Source organism: Podarcis filfolensis, assembly GCF_964270895.1.
Source record: "Podarcis filfolensis genome assembly, chromosome: 3".
NCBI classification, from domain to species: Eukaryota; Metazoa; Chordata; class Lepidosauria; order Squamata; family Lacertidae; genus Podarcis; species Podarcis filfolensis.
Genome location: NC_139606.1, coordinates 70,973,904 through 70,991,485, shown reverse-complemented (window position 1 = coordinate 70,991,485; position 17,582 = coordinate 70,973,904). Strand labels below are relative to the sequence as shown.

The window sequence follows — 17,582 nt, the reverse complement described above, 5'->3', positions numbered from 1 at the left end:
GCCCAGTAGAACAAAAGCAATGATGTTTAGAAATTTGGTTTTTTTTACATTATTATTTCTGAATATTATTTGATATGATTGATGCAGAGAAAAAGGCTCTGAATCAGTATGGAGGTATCCTTCTAATGAAGAATAAGGTTGAGTCTAACAGGTAACTGATTCATCAAATGCAAGTCTGACACAACTGAAAGGCCAAATTAGTTATAACTATAAGAATATTCATGATATGCCCACAACAACAGAAGATTCAACCAGAGACATTTAGATGCTTACTTTGGTAACTCTTAAAGTACACATCTGAGTTTTTGATCTTGTATCTCCTCTGGGAAGTTATCAGATAAAGAAATGAGCTGAAAACATAATGATTAGAATAATAATACAGGTTTAGGCTGGAATCTTAACCCCATTTACATGTGAGCAAGCCCTAATGACTTCAATAGGACTTATTTCTGCATAGACATGATTAGGATTGTGCATTCAACAACTGTGGCCAGGATAAATTTTCTGTGCAACATTCTGCAACAAGAAATTGGATATAACGTCTAGACCAACGCCAATCCTTCATTTGGAAAGGATAAATGCAAATATTGAGAATAAACTATGTATTTTATTGAAGTTGACATTTAAATTATGAGATAAGTCATTCATTGAAGTAAAAAAACAACCCCCTGCATTCTTCCATTTTTTCCAGCATCTTGCAGAACACATTTTTAATAATGCTGACATCTAAGAATGCTCCCTCTAGATTAATAGTTTCAATCTGAGAGAACCAAGTCCATCAAACGCAACTTTGAAGTCAAGTTTAATTTGGCTTTATTTCATTACAACAGACTATATTGCTTCAGAACTATTATCAAATTCAAATTATTGTCTATTGTTTTCATTAATACACAGAGTAATCCCATGGAAGTAAGGGGGGAGGGAGAATCCTTGGCAGAGCTACTACCATTTCTTAAGCCTGTTGGCTCAATGTGGCAAGAATAAGAAATGGGATAGCTCTCCCCTTTCTATTTCCCCTGTATCAAAATCCACCCACCCAATGACACCAATGGGAGGGAAATTACCTCAGCTACAAGGTTGATAGAGTTCTTGGTCCTTTGGGAGGGTGTCAAGGAAATAAGGGTTGGAGGGGTCATAAATGTTTTTATTAATTAAAGCTTTTATAATTTTACACTAAGATGAAGAAAAATTGGGAAAAAAGAGTCAGTGTGGAGTAATGGTTAGAGTGTTGGACTAAGATTTGGGAGAGCAGGGTTCGAATTCCAACTCATCCGTGAAGCTCACTGGGTGACCTTGAGCCAGTCACCATCTCTTAGCCTAACCTACCTCACAAGGTTGCAGGTGTGAGAATGAAATGGGGAAGAGGAGAACCATGTATGCTACCTTGAGATCCTTGGAAGATAAAGGTGGTGTATAAATAAAATAAAATAAAGTAATAAAAACTAAAATTATACAGAGTTAAATCATGATTACAAAGCATCATGGCACAGCTGAGGAAAGGAAACCAAAATGTGACAAGGTGGTTGTTTTTAATACTGAGTGCATACTGCTAGCATACCTCTGCCCCCCGTGCAACAGAAAACTATGAATGGTACTTCTATGCTTCAAGCTTTCCATGGTGGTACTGGAGGCACCTCCAAGGATGTTTGTGCCATTTCAGAAGCAGAGCTCATCTCATCCAACTGAATGGCAGCTACATTCTAAGGGCTCTTCAGCTGACTGTAGGACTGCAGCCATAGTTGGTCAATAATTCTCCTGGTTTGACCCACATTAAACTAGCTTGCTTTTTCATGAGAAATAGCCAATCTTGGATTAGATTTGCAAAACCTCTTTGAGAGTTGTGTTTCCAAGATACAGCTGTCCCCAACGTTTGTTGCGACTAGCAACTGGTACCACTTTGGTAACGGTTTAAATGATATTGGATTTCTTGAAGAATCTGCTGGGCGGGTGTGAAGCCAACTGTTCTTTATCTCGCAGTGTTTAATGTCCTCCCACAACATGGAATCCAGAAATATTTTAGCATTAAATTCCACAGTGTGAAACCTTTTACTTTTGTGTTTATTATTTAGCTTTGAAAAGTGTCTATTAAGCAAACATGCCAAGATAAATAGGATTTTTTGTTAACACCCACAACAGGCTTCTACATTTTTCAGTTCTTCCCACAAAAACTATTTTGAATCAAAACTAAAAAAATCCTTGGCTGCACTTAACCGTGTCTGCTGAGACACTGCTAACAGCTGTCTGTAGATACTCCCTCTCATAAAGAGAACAAAAGTTACTACAAACTATGCATATAACAAATGTATAAACCACAAAGCCAAACAGTAAGCAGAAGATCAGCAATTGCCCTTTCTCTGAATTTTCTTACCATCATTTATTTCCAAATTAAGTTTTCCTGTGCTTCTGGAGCTATGGCCAAAATAGCACCAACCAACCACAAAACAGAGGTAGCAGCAGACTCAGGAGCCTCTGATTTAGCTGGAAGAGCTACAGAATAATTTGTGTAAAATTCATTTGTTGTGATTTTTTATAAGTGTACATTTTAATATTTATTACAAAGTGAACTTCAGTACGTTTTGTATTCTCAGGGTAGCTCCCAGGGTCATTCTTCCAAGTACATACATATCACTGGAATGAGTCATTCATGCACCTTCCTGATAGATAGTTTCTTGGCTATTTGTCATTGATGGAACTGTCTCCAATCCAATTGCATGAATGACCCATTTGTTTTTACATGAGTGCACACATGGGAATTGCTCTAGGATGCAAATGCCACATCGAACTTGGCTTTTTATATTGGTATCATAGGAGAAATTGTATTATTACCCCTTAGCACCTCAACTTTTTAAAACAACAACAAATATTTCTACTCAGTAAATACCAGAAAAGAGAATGCAAGCCCATTTTGTGCTAGAATCAAAGGGTATATATGGATATGTCATAGTACCTAGAAATATACAGAGAGAAATATGCAGCTCGGGACCACAAAGGCATGGTCACTGGGTGTATAAAGATGTTATAGAGCTGTATATACCCTAAGCAATTATTTATAAAATTACCTTGCTCTCTTGGCAAAGATCCTAATGTGATGATATTGAAAAGCATGACTTGTATTTTCCTCTACTCATATGTGAATGCTAATGCACATTATATATGTCATTGGCTTTTTCTTTAAAGTGAGAATTCACAGTAGGAAAAAATGTCACTCTTTTCTGCTGGTTTCCATTTCTTTTTCAGTATCTCCCTAAAGATCCCCTGAGGAATCCCTTAAAAGCTAGCCATAGAGCATGGTTTATGTGAAAGAGAGAGACATGCAGACTCTTTTTAAGCAACAACAGAAAAGGGCCATGGTCAGTGAAGGTCTACAAATAACATACTTTGTGGCAGATGAGGACCTGAAATCCTTCTTGGCTGTCAGATTCTGAAGGCAGATTCTGGAACTGCCAGCCACTCACCCCCAGCTGCAAATCTCAGAACAAACCATTAATAGGCCAATCATCTGAGTCCACAAGACCAACCAGCCCAATGAAATTGTGATCCAATGCTCACCCAACACCAAGTACGAAACAGAAAGTCTGGACTCTGGGGGCAGAGAGAAATCAGACTGCTCATACTAGGCAGCAGCACCCAAACCACACAGCTCTGCTACTGACATATTGAGAGAAGAGATATACAAATGCTTTGTAATCTTCCAGGGGAAAAATAAAAGCTCATGACATGCTGCTTTGTCTCCCCCAGATTCATGCACAGAGATCAGAACTTCAGGCCCAAAATTCAGTACTGAAGGGCTTGTCTTCAGAGCCTTAACTTAATGGAACTCTACATAGAAGATTTTTCCAAGTTTAACCCCAGGCTATGTATGGCCTCCCAAGAGAAAGGTTAGTTAAAGCCTCACATATTTGAGATGGAGGAGCAAGTGACTCAGCAGCAAACCAAGCCATACAACAAGTAAACTTTGGAGATGAGATCATTCCATTAATCAGTGTAGCTTGCTACTTAAATTTATTTTAAAGCCATATTTTAAATCTTACAATCTTCCTGATTTTCACCTACAAAGTGTAAGAAAAACAACAAGCTGACAGATATCCATGAAGAGAGCACACTACCACCAGCATGAAGAGGAAGAGAACTGACTGATAAGCAGCTAGCTATTTCCTGGTTATTGTAAAGAAAATTAATAGCCTTCTTATGGAACCTTAAGATCTGTATTGTTATTTGAGTTGGGGATCAATCCTACACCCATAATGATGGCTGGGAGCAGGGTGGTGGTAAGATGAAACATAGACCCCTCCGCTGGTGAAGAGTGGGGCTCCACCGTGATAGAACAGGCCCCCTAAATGGGGCTTTTGGGGAGATGAGTCATTGCCAGCTGAGGGGTCCAGTCTAGGCCCCTCTGCTGTGCAGCCTGCAACTGGACTAGCAAAAACTCAATGAAACTGCTCCCTCGCATTCCACCCTGACCAGCAAGGTTTCAGATGCAGTGGTGGCTCTGCAGTTCTAATTGTTTTCTGTCCAAGATTAGGATTTCTTTGCCCTTCTGCCTTGGACAAAGATATAGAATCACACAGTGAAAGCATAATTATATCCCTAGGGACCATACATAAAGTATGTCATGCATAAAGAGTGAATGAGGGGTTAGCAAAATTGTGAAAAGAAAAGGAAGGCTACAGGAATTAAATGTAGCTTTGACCTCAGTGATCCCGACCAATCTGTCAGAACAGGAGGCCATGATAGCTATGTTCTACTCCACTACCAGAGGCCTCTAAATAACAGTTGCTGGGAAAAGTGGTGGTGTACTCAGGTCCTGCTTATGGACTTTCCATAGGCAGTTGGTGGGCCATCCAGTTAACAGAATGCTAGAGCAGATGGGCCTTTAGCCTGATTCAGCAAGGCTGTTCTTATGTTCTTATGCCACCATCCTACGGAAGCAGGTCTAGATCAGGTCAGTGCCTGGAACCAAGTATATGCTACCATGATGGGTGGGATAAATATAGTAAAATTAATAAATAAATAAAACAAGCCACTTAATTATTGTATGCTTTCTAGTTTGCAAATCTGGAGAAAAATGTTATAAAGTGCCTAAAGGTCTTACTTTGCCCGCTTTATTATTAAAAGAGAAAGCAAGTTACTCCACCAAAGTTTCTTTATCAAAACATACTTGTGTTCAGTTATAACTCCATTTCCCTCTAGATTTGTACTGATTTTAGTATTTGTTGTAGTTTATTTCCAAGTGTAGAAATATTGGTAGTAGATATGTGTTGCATCAAATCTTCCTGTGGCCTCTATATGTAATTATTCTTCAGTTTTGTGGGATGGTGTCAGTATTCCATGAATTCCCCACTATTCTAGGTTGTGAGATTTTTCAAGCTAACAGCTTCAGGATCATAGGGTAAATGATTTAATGTCCTGTTTACAGAATATCAAGCATGCTGTCACATGTTCCTCCCTAGCCCTTCCTGACAAGGAAACATTGTTTTGGAGTATATCTGAGTAAACAGTGAACATTTACATTATAGTCTTAAAAGTTGTCATTTATTCTACAATAGAATTGTGACCTAGGTAGTGGTAAATCAGATTTCCCTCTTCTACCAGCACTTTAATAGGAGCTAATGAGGAATTTTCAAAGTATATACATTTGAATAAAATAGAACACTAAATGAACCAAGGATTATTCCTCCAGCCAACCTGCTGCCAGCAGAAGCAGCAGTCCTATTCCACACAGTGTCATGGTTGGATGGTGAAAACGCAGATGTACAAATCAGACAAAAATATCCTATTGCCTGGAGCTGTGTATTAATTCAGATAGCCTTCTTAGATTGATTTAAAGTAGTAAACTACTGTACTATTTAATTTCTCTTCCCCCTTCCATCCCTCCAGGGCTAAAACTTGTTTTAACATCAACTACAGAGCAAATAAATTAGAAGCTATTTCAAATGTTGTAGCTTTTACATGTTAGTTTATTGCTTACAAAGCCCATCTGCCTGTCGTTTTAAATACATATAGCTGTATTTCTCTCCATTCAACTGGTAAGGAATCCAGCCCAGTTATGGGGCTGAACAGGTTGTACTTGGGCTCAATCTCAATTTAAGTAGTATATTAAATTGTATGAGTTGGAACCAGAGTTGGGCTGCTTCCAGCCATGGAGGGGAATGAAACCCAGCAAAGGCTCCCAGTGAAGGAAGAGGTCAAAGGTCAAAGGGAGCTACAAGGGGAAGAGGTTTGCCTCAGTGGGAGAGATAGGAAGCAGGGCTCATTTAATCAGCTTTGCTGGAGGCCCAGTGCCATTGGGCATCTCCTGCCACTGAACTGTGCCAGCTGGTCATTTTAGGAACAACTGTTTAGAAATTGGAGCCAGAGTTTTGATTTTTATATTCCTCTTCCCTCCCTGTCCCTTTTCCTTTGCGCATCATGTTTTTTCCCCATGCCTTCTTGTTTTGATTTTATGTAAGCCCCTCTAGGAGACTTTTGGGCTGACCAGCAGGGTACAAGAACTCAAAATAAAGAGTCTTGTTAATATCTGACTTTTAAGATATATCAAGAGTTCTTTCTGGAAATGAACACTGTATTTTATTTTATTTTTAGAAAAGATGGTATAGAGTTAATCCTGTGTTTAAAATGCAACATTGACTTATAGAATCCATAGCTTAATGTTTCTAATAATTTGAAATATTTCAAATATCTGGAAAATATCATGAGTGAAAATTCATCTTAGTATCTCCTCCATCAAGGAAGCAGAAACAAAATTATACTTTTGCTTTCCAAACTGGGTCAAAGACTAGAAGAATTATAATCTATTTCTGTTAACAGTATCTCTTCTATGTAAAGAATAATCAGAGCTCATTATCTTTAACTGCAATCATTCACTCAGTTATGCACTTAAATCCCACTGAAACATGGCTGTGAGTTTGGTGCTCTAAATACATGACTTTTTAATAGCGTTTCCTTCATTGGAGGTTTTTAAGCAGAGGCTGGATGGCGATCTGACATGGATGTTTTAGTTGAGATTCCTGCATTGCAGGGGATTGGATTAGATGATCACCAGGGTCACTTCCAGCTGTACAGTTTTATGATCCTGTGAATTCTTACACTAAAAACAAAAGGTAACAAACTGAAGGTAATAAATTAGCATATTAAAAAGAAAGGGTTTATAATGTCTTCTCCCCTGATGTGTTAGTACATGCAAAGAGCTTGGAATATGTAAAAAACTACATTCAGAAATCTACTACTACTTTTCATGTGTAGAACAGCTCACATACACATACATGCACTGCTCTCCAATCTTAATCATGTACCATTTATCATTTCCAGTTACCGTATTTTTCCATGTATAAGACCATGTTTTTTGCTAAAAATTATTAGTAAATATTTGGGGGTTGTCTTATAAATAGATGGTGAATGCACAAGGGTTCGGGCTTGGGCAGCCTTGGGCAGGCTCAGGAGGCACAGGAGGCCTGGGCTCAGGTTCAGGCTCCAACTTTGGCGGCCCAGGCTTTGGCACTGGTGCGGGCAGCCCGGACTTGGGTTCAGGCTCAGACTCTGGTGCAGGCGGCCCAAGCACGGGTTCTTTAAATATGGCAACCCTAACTTTGGGTGACCCCCCCCAAAAAAACAGCTGAAAGTTGTTCTGTTTGATGTTTAGAATACTGATTTATTAATTTTGGGTCCAAAAAAATAGAGGTCATCTTATACATGGGGGTGTCTTATACACAGAAAAATACGGTATCTTATCATTCTGCAGCTCTTCCAGCTAAATCAGAGGCTCCTATCATGAACCAAGGTGAGCTGGTACTCTTTAATAAATATTCATTAAAAAAAAAAAAAGGTGAGCTGGTACTCTCCACTTTTTTTTATTCTCAACCTCCCACCCATAAAGGTAAAGGTAAAGGGACTCCTGACCGTTAGGTCCAGTCGCGGACGACTCTGGGGTTGCGGCGCTCATCTTGCTTTATTGGCCGAGGGAGCTGGCGTACAGCTTCCAGGTCATGTGGCCAGCATGATTAAGCTGCTTCTGGCGAACCAGAGCAGCGCACTGAAACGCCGTTTACCTTCCTGCCAGAGCAGTACCTATTTATCTACTTGCACTTTGACGTGCTTTCGAACTGCTAGGTTGGCAGGAGCAGGGACCGAGCAACGGGAGCTCACCCTGTCGCAGGGATTCGAACCGCTGACCTTCTGATCGGCGAGTCCTAGGCTCTGTGGTTTAACCCACAGCGCCACCCACATCCCTCCCACCCATAAATGTATATAAAGAAACTCTGTCCTTTGCTGTTATATGCAAGAATTCCAGTAGTGGTCAGGGAAGAAAGAAACAACATTTTGCCTGGGGTCATTATGGTAGGCTGTACAGAGATTTCCTTTCCAATCTTATGCATACCTACCTGGAAGTAAGTCTAATTTAATTTAGTGGGACTTACCTCTGAGTAGATATGCATAAGTTTTTGCTATGGGATACAAAGAAAGTTACAAAAGGGAAAAAAGAGAGGAATTGATTCTCTTTTCCATTGTTGCTTTGCCAAGACAAAACTTCAACTGGATTCTATGCAAAAGGGAGGATATTTAATATACTGCTAGGCAGGCAGGCAGTCAATTTGTCCCTCTTTGTAAAATATTCATAGTACAAATAAATAGTGATAGCCTTGCAGTAGATCAAGCATTAATCAAGCTAATATGTAAAATGGGCACGAGTTAAATAACCTTTGACCTGCAAAGGCTACTGTGGAACCTGAAACTTTTTTTAATTCCCTGGGTGCTTAAAGCTTTTGTGTAATTTGCGTTTTCTTGCTCTTCAGCTTATTTAAAGCATTTTGAACTGATGTCACCTCCCACCTTGCTCAATTAGTCACATTTTCTTTGCACAATAAACGCTGATTACCATTAAAAATGTGAAGAAAGAACGATAAGAAATTATTGTTTATTTCCAACATTATTAATTACAGCTTTGTTAATGTGTTGGTTTTGGAACTATTGCTGGGAAATGTTTTAGATACCAAACGGGAAAACTGAAAACAGTTCCAGAACTAAAAGCTGGTGTGGGCAATATATATATATATATATATATATATATATATATATATATATATACACACACACACCCCAAAAAAACTATAACTGGAGGATAGCAAGAATGCAAACATAAACTTACATGCACCTGTACATATGTGTGGGGTAAATCACGATCGTAAGTTATGGGCTCATCCCTTTCTACACCCAGCCTCCACAATGCCTGCATAGAATCTTTGTACACACCATCTAAATTCCTGGAAAATGAAGGGTACACACTGCATGTTTGGATTCCATACGTGTTGGCATGTGTACTGGTAGCCTTCTGCTACAAACACCCACTACAAACAGCTGGTGCTACAAACATCAAATATGCATTGGTCAGGTGTCATAAGGGTGCAATTCTGAGCTCTCACCATTTACACATACAGATGTATACAGCATGACCATTGAACTGAGATATGATTACTGTTGGTCATAATGCAACATTTCATTATTTTTGGCATTGGACAAGAAATCTTAACTCACATTAGATACATTTTACTTTAAATAAGAAAAGCAGTTTCAGTAAGAAACATATAACGTGTACTCTGACCTGGAGGAAAAAGTGATCATCCCCACATGTACAAGAACTAATACAGTTACTTTAAATTGTTAATTGCAGCATTGGAGGCTGCAGGGAGAAAGTGATTATCAAGGAAAACATTTGAATCATTGTACTTTACCACATTTCCCAATGATTTAGTAGAAAAGAAAAGCAGTAAGACCAAGAAGTAATCACAGTTACAGTCCAAAATAAAACAACTGTGCCAATATTATTCACTAGCCAAATATTTCTGTGCTAGTAATTCTCACAAAAATGCACCTGCCCTATTGTCTTGTTTCTTAAAGGACATCAAAGTAAAGAGTGAACAGTAGTGAAATCAATTCAGTATATCTTTGTGAAATAACTGGAGTGCCAGGGGTGGGGGCAAGGCCATAATTTTAAAGTGGTGCCTTCACTTTCCAAAGAAATTGTCCCATATATAATTCTGAAGCTACAGTAAGTATTTCAGCCCAAAAACTAGTCAAGAGCAGACTTTTTAAAAACAGTAAATGGTTTATTAATAGGTATACAATTGTTCTGAGGCCCCACTTCCTACAATGAAACACATATTGTACACAACTTTCTATACCTGAGCAGTCTTTCTTTTTGCAGAGGGCATGCAAACTAAGAATCTTTTCAACTTGCTGAATGCTCAGTGCAGAGTGATGGTGCTGTTCGGCAGGATCTTGCTTAATTCTAGCACTCTCTGGAACCAGCATATCATGTACAGAACACACTGGGCTATTCCAGGTCGGCCCAGCTATTTCTAAGGATGTATTTATGGGTGGGTTTCGGTTTCCTCCCACACTTAAAAAAAGTCTCTAGGGGAAACTGCAAATTTGTGAAAAGCAGGCATGGCTAGTAAATAGGCAACTAGCAAATATTTTGCATTGTTTTGTTTTCATCATGAAGATAGAATAAGGAAAAGAATAGAAATGAGTTAGAGGTTGCAAACACTTCTTGAACTAGGGGAGGTAGTTGATAGGGTGAAGGGATACGTGAAATTTCAGTTCACGTATATACCCTGGATTGATGCAGCCTCTTTCTCACATTTCATTTGTTTTTTTTTAAAGGATATCCTATTGGCTGAAGTGCAGGATTCAGTTTTGTGTGTCACCTCCCAGGGGTGTCAGGGAAATGAAAGATATGTCACACACCTGTTATATTGGCTTTTGAGACTAAGATGCTATGTTATAAACTTAAGGCAGGTGTGACATATGATGACATGCCTTTTCCTTCAGAGGCACACATGCCATTACAATGATATGACCTTTACTGTCTCCTTTGGAGACATCATGTTGATAGTAAATATAACTTGTCACAAAGTTCAAGATAAACTTTACCCAAACTTTCGTTCTCTCTCTTGACTATATGTGGAATAATTCATTCATTTGAATCCTTGGTGTTATCCTGGTCTCCAAACACAAGCATAATGCCTCAGATAGCAGATATCATGTTACTCTTTTGATGACTATATGTATACACTCTTCACAGATAATTCTGTTGACAGTATACCGTATACGGCAGAAATGCTTAAAAATAATTGTGAGCTATATAAACCTTCTGAAATAAAAGCAGCTGTGTGAAATGGTGTGCTGTCTGAGAGACAGTCAAAACTGTGGAGTTCTGGATATGGATTCTCAGTGTTCAGTTCACTGCTTATCTATGACACTCTGTGCAGCTGGACAACTTGAAGGTCTAATGACCTATTTTTATGCTAGTAAAATCAATGCAATGTTTCTTGTTTCAAATTAAGTTTAAAGAAACTGAAATTATTACTTCTCTTTGTCTCTATTACATTCTGAGAGATGTCACAAAATCACCAGTTGTTTACAGAAATATGAAGGAAATAATTAAAAATCATACCCTTTGTTGTAACAATAAGCCCATGTCTCCCTGTTCTACTTTCAAGCAAGGACTCCATCCACTATGCTACACTCAAAAATGTTTGGTAGCTACAAAAATGCATGTTATATACAGGAGTGTTTGCATCCTCTGCCCTTGCATGAATTCCACACAGCACTTAGGCTCTTGATTAAAGGCTGCTTTTGTGTTTCAGAGGCATCACTCAGATCCATTCCCTCTTTGTGTAGAGATCAGAGCAGAAAGGTTCCATGCACACTCCTCTATGCTGCACAGCTGAAAGCACCCAACAGTACGCCTCCTCCTCTGAGTGTGGAGCTACTTACACCAGGGACTCAGCTAGACTGGTAAAGGGAAAAAAAATTATATGCGTTGTGTGTGCAATATAACATTATGCCACCAGTTTTCCCTGTTTAAATTACCTGTTTTCCCTGTTTAAATTTACAACACTTTAAACTGAAACACTTCTTTGATGTGTCTACATCGAGCCAAGGTTCTTCAATACACCAGAGGATCAACAGCTTTATAAGCTGATCTGTAAGAGATCACTGCACTGTTCTATTCCCTTTTCCCCTAACCCTTGACTAATTTGCCTCCATTCCTGTTTATCAAATACCTTTTGTAGCCAAATCGCAACTTCAAAAAATAATATAGGAGCAAACCTAGGTTTATGTCTGAGTGTAAAAGCACCTGCCTATATATCTTCTTCTCACTCATCAGTCATCCAGCAGTAGCCATTCCATCGGGCTACTTGAACTATTTCCATCCCAGCTGGTCATTACAAGAAGAATCAGTGTATGACTTTGTTTTTTCTCACTCCTCCTCATCTGTTTTCCCCTTTGCATCGTGTCTTTTAGATTATAAGGGTTGCATTCCAAATAAGTCACTGCATGAGCAGAATGACTCCCCCCCCCCACTACAGTATTTCCTTCTCTCTTCTTTTTGGCAGAAGAACAAACAAACAAACAAACAAGGTGCTGCAGCTAACAGTCACTCTCTGCTGAGTAAACCTGCAAGACATAAATGTTTTCAAAAACCTGCTTGTATTTTTAGATCTACACTACAATTAAAAACCTTAGACATATCTAAAAACTGCAGTGTTGGAAAAAGCCCTTTGTTTTTACCCACATGGTTCAGAAAGGAAAAGCATGTGAAACATTCTGTGTCAAATCCATGTATCACTCTGACTAGACTTAATTGCCTTAAGTCCAATGATCTGAATCTACTCTGAATTGCCTTAATGTTGGATATCACCAGTGCCATCTTTTCTAGAAAAAGAGGTGGCGGAAATGAACACCTCCCTTGTTCTTTTAGAATGGCAATGGCACCCACCTGAGAGATGCTGGAAGTGAGTTCCACAGAAGTCCTGTTGAAAAAAGGCCCTGGATATCACCCTCTGAAACCAAATGCATCTTTAGTCAGTTTTCATCGGATAGTGTTTCACTGCTATCCCTTTCCATCAGCCTTTCTCCACAGTCCTATCCCATTATCTCCTGGCTTCCTGCTTATTTGTACCCTGGCAAAATTATTTGTAATTCTGCAAGTGTATATGTAGTGCAGCCAGAATAATTACAGAAATTCTAGCACTGTGTTCAAAATTGCATAATACATTCTAGGCACAAAATGCACCTATCCTTTAACAATGCTTGCTTTTTTACTTGGTTTTCAATGTAAAATGCTATATATGCCCTTAAGATACAGCTTTGTTGTTACTACTTTTTAAATTGCTAATTTAAAAAGCAAGTTGTAGGCACTTCTTGTGGCACTCTTGGTCCAAATCAACTCACACCAAAATGAAGTCTCCTTCCTCTCCCCCATTGCTTTAAATGGATGTAAAGATACCCTAGCGCCTTCAGGGTTATGCAGATAAGAAAAGTTCATAGAATCATAGAATTGTTTTAGCTTTCTCAGCATATTAGTTTTACCACATAGGAGAAAAGAATGCTAAAGGTGTTCACTTGACACAGAAAAAAACTGAAAACTACACACAATAACTTTTAAAACACTGTACAAAGAAGCAGGACAGAACCATCTGGTCCTAAATTTACTCCACATCAGCGACTGCAAGATCTTATTCCTCCTGCTCTTTGCAATGCCCAGTCCTCTTATCCACAATGAATTCATCATCAATGAGCCTCTGCATTTTATGTTAAGTAAAAATCTTTCATGAAGTTGATTTGCAGGCAAAATTAACACATTTTGATTGACTGTAAAACCAAATATTTGATGCATCTTATGTTGTATACCTACAATTTAATATCTTTAGAGAAAATATACATTGCTATCAAACCAAACACTTTCAATGCTGCTCCACTATATCACTTTTAATGTGGAGTTCCTGTCTTCTTCTACATGGTGTATTTTAAACAAAAATCCCACTAGAAAAAATATGTAAGGAAATTAACAAAGTTTCAGCTAGGTAGCTGATTTTACATTAGAGACACCAAACAAAGCACATAGTTAAAACATCTTCTAGATGAAAATCAAACATAACAGTAGAATGTATGTACATTCAAAAATAACTTATCAAAGAGAGCTTCTTATTAGCTGTCAGTTCAGAGAAACTTCAAAAGCAGTCCCTGAACATCCAGTGGTATCTTTCTGACAACCTCCTTATCTCTTACAAGTTGTTATGAGAGCTGAATTAAATTGGCATGTCACAAATTGTGTTTTCTACCACTGTATATCAAAAGGATGAGATACTTCTGATCACATAAGTATTCCTTTTCAGAGAAGGTAAGTTTTGCAAAATAAAGAAAAATCTCAAAGGGCCAGATTGTCTGCAAGTGCTGCCTTAGCTGTATATTTCTGATAAAACCAGGCACCTGTCTGTATGTACCAATACTCTGTTCAGTGGATGGGTTGCATTTTTATATTTTAAGACTAAATTGAAAGAGCTGGATTAGGGAACTTCCTTGGGATTAATCCTTTAATGTGATAGATCACCTTGCCTTTGATGACACCTGTTTGTGAACTCCCCTTTTATTAACAGGACTCCAAAGGTATAGATCACAAAGTGTAAGTTATCCGGGACTTCCGGGTTAGCGCCATCAGCTAATGGCGGACTCCCTCCGATCTGGAGGGACTAGCTCCGTGGAAATTGGGTCTATACCGCTACGGCGAAGCGGGGACCCTACAGAAATCATAGGCGGGTGAAGCCTGTGGGCGGGCACCTTTTGTGCCCCCCCAACTCGCAAGGAGACCCATTTACGGGCTTCGGAGCAGAGCGGGGTGAGTGGCGCGGTGCTGTGAGTCAACTGCTTTTTCGCGGAGCGAAGCCGCATAGCCGTTGCTGGAGAGCGCTGACTTTTTCTTGTGGACAATTGGATTTTAAATAACAACCCGTGAGTAGAATGGAAATTGGGCTTTTAAAGTATTTTTAAATTGGCACCGATCGGGGAAGGTCTAAACAGGAAGTCCACCTCCCCTTTCTGTAAATAAACTGAAGCAAAGAACTTGTTAACTAAGGTCATGGAAAGTCTTACGTAAAGGATCTAAACTCCACTGATTGAAACTACTATCAATATCTTCTTAGAAGCAGGGAAGCCTGCAGGTGAGGGTTAAAATTTGGGAACTGAAGCGCCACTTCCCTAAACCCGGGAACGGTCTGTGAGAGCCCGTTGACGGATAAATCTGACAGCTGTCAAGCTAGCTGTCAAGATACAAGCTAGCTATCAAGATATAAAAGAAGGACTTTGTTTCTACTGTCCGTTTCAGTATTTAAAAAGAAGGAAGGAATTGTTACAATTTTACGTTTGGGACTTTGGGACTGTGCTGGAAGGAGTGATAAAAGGAACTTGTGTCCCTCTAGAAGGAGCTCTGGGATATTGTCGTAAGGATGCAGCTGGGAAATTGCTTAAGATAAAAGTTCTGAGAAACTAGTTTTGACCTTGGACTTCTTAAGGATGGCGGTCGGGAAGGAAGTTGAGTGTCAATTGAATAGAACATTTTATTTGTTGGGAAAGCTGCAAGACCAGATAAATGTTATGGCTACCAATGTTGTAACCTTGGGAACAAAAGTGGGCATTAGTAAAGAAGTTGACAAGAACCCGGCACAAGAATCTTTTCCAACTGAACAAATTGAAGAATCTGAGAAGGAGGAATCTGTTGTGATTAAAGTGATGCAAGGGGGAGCCGTAACCCTACAGAGGCAAATGGTGGACTATAACTTGAGGCCTTACATGATGGCAACTAGGAGGAGCCAGTTTTTGGAGATGGAAGCCCAGCTTGGTTTGGAAAATGAAAGATGGAGAGATCACCCTATGTGGAGATCAAATGACTTTTGGGATACAAATCTGAGTCAGGTGGAGGCTGGAGTTTTTGGGGCCTTTGGATTTGAAAGGAGTGTGAAACAAGATTTGGAATATCCTATAGGCCCTACTTTTAACTACAGAAGTCTGGCATACCTGCTAAGAAGGAATATGACTACCGACGGGTTGGAGCTTCACCGAGATCTGTTCTTTAACACCAAAAACTACCAAAAAGACCGGCAGAGGGGACATGAAAGAGATTTAAGAGCCTCGGACTTAAGATCTCCGGGTTGATGGTTTTTTGAGATTGATGGAACTATCGCTAGGGGCCGAAACTGGGGAGGGGAGTTGGTGAAAGAAAATTGGGAATTTAAACTGTATATATTATAATTTGTTTTGTTTTTTTTAATATTTTAATGAGAGATGGGAAAATCGTGGAATGGAATTTTTTCTGACCCTAGGGGAAACGTTTTAAGAATAAGCTTAGATATATAAGTTTTAATGAGAAATAAGATTAAATAAAGTAAAAGTGGATGATTAATTGGTGAAAGAAAGAATGGGAAACTATAGTATAATAAGATAAGATATAAGGATAAAAATAAGGTGAAGGATTTGCTGAAATATCTATATGAATTAGAATGCAAAGAGGGGAGGTGTGAGGAGGTCAAGGAGATAAGTTAAGAAAGGGAGTTATATTAAGGTTTAATTTGTTCTTTTGCTTTTCTTTTTTGTTTTTTTGGATTGTGTTTTTTTCCTCTTTTTTCTTTTTTAGTTGTTTTTGCTTTTTCTATTTTTCTATTTTTATTTTTCTCTTGGATATGTTTTGTCTTTACATATTGTGTTCTTTTTTGTAACCTTTTAAAACTTGAATAAATATTATTTAAAAAAAACCACAAAGTGTAAGTTATCCTATGCATATTTAGATATTTTTTCTACATAATCTGTGGAAATGAAAAACCACAAGTCTTGCAATATGTTATAGTCTTACATATTCTTATGGCATAAACTTCAATCACATTTTATAAGATCAACCAGAATATCCTATAAATAAAAGACTAATGATGAGACATAGAACCATATATAGTTCATGAGTTCTGACTTTATAAGATCCACTGTGTGGTATGAGAACTTGCTGGCATGTAAAACACGTATTACAAGACCATAAATAGAGGTATATACAGTGGTACCTCGGGTTACATACTTAATTCGTTCTGGAGGTCTGTTTTTAACCTGAAACTGTTCTTAACCTGAAGCACCACTTTAGCTAATGGAGCCTCCTGCTGCCACCACATCGCCGGATCACGATTTCTGTTCTTATCCTGAAGCAAAGTTCTTAACCCGAGGTAATATTTATGGGTTAGCGGAGTCTGTAACCTGAAGCGTATGTAACCTGAAGTGTACGTAACCCGAGGTACCACTGTACCTAGAATCTATAGTTGTGTTTTTGTTTCCAATATGTGCTGTAATCTTTTTGTGTTTGTGTGTGTGTGTGGTGAAGCTAGAAATATGGTGCTTAAAGCTTAATCCTTTCCTTGTCGGCTGTTTTTTTCTGCTCCACCCCAATTTCCCGTCACTGCCACAGTGGTCCAGTTGACTCTCGCAAATGTAAATATCTGCACCCAGAGGCGTAGCAAGCCCAGGTGGTACCCGGTGCGGAATTTTTTTGTCACCCCTCCCCTCACATCAACAGCTCGGGGTAGGCTTGGGAGTCGCAGGCGGGCGCTGAAAGTCTGCTCCCCCTTCCTACGCCTCTGCTCCCCACCCCCACAACTCCCAAGTACCCCAAGCCGTCGGGGGAAGGAGGGGAGCTATGCCGCTTTGCCAGGGTGCTAGCAAAGCTGCGCAGCTAATCCTCTCAGGAGCCACGGCTCCTGTCCGTCCTC

The 17,582-nt window shown here is 39.1% G+C and overlaps 1 protein-coding gene across 2 annotated transcripts in view; it reads right to left on the bottom strand.

Annotated features, from left to right (window-relative positions):
- The window catches only part of PACRG (parkin coregulated), a 223,206-nt gene that overhangs the window by 121,807 nt on the left and 83,817 nt on the right, over positions 1–17,582 (bottom strand). The window lies entirely within an intron of this gene.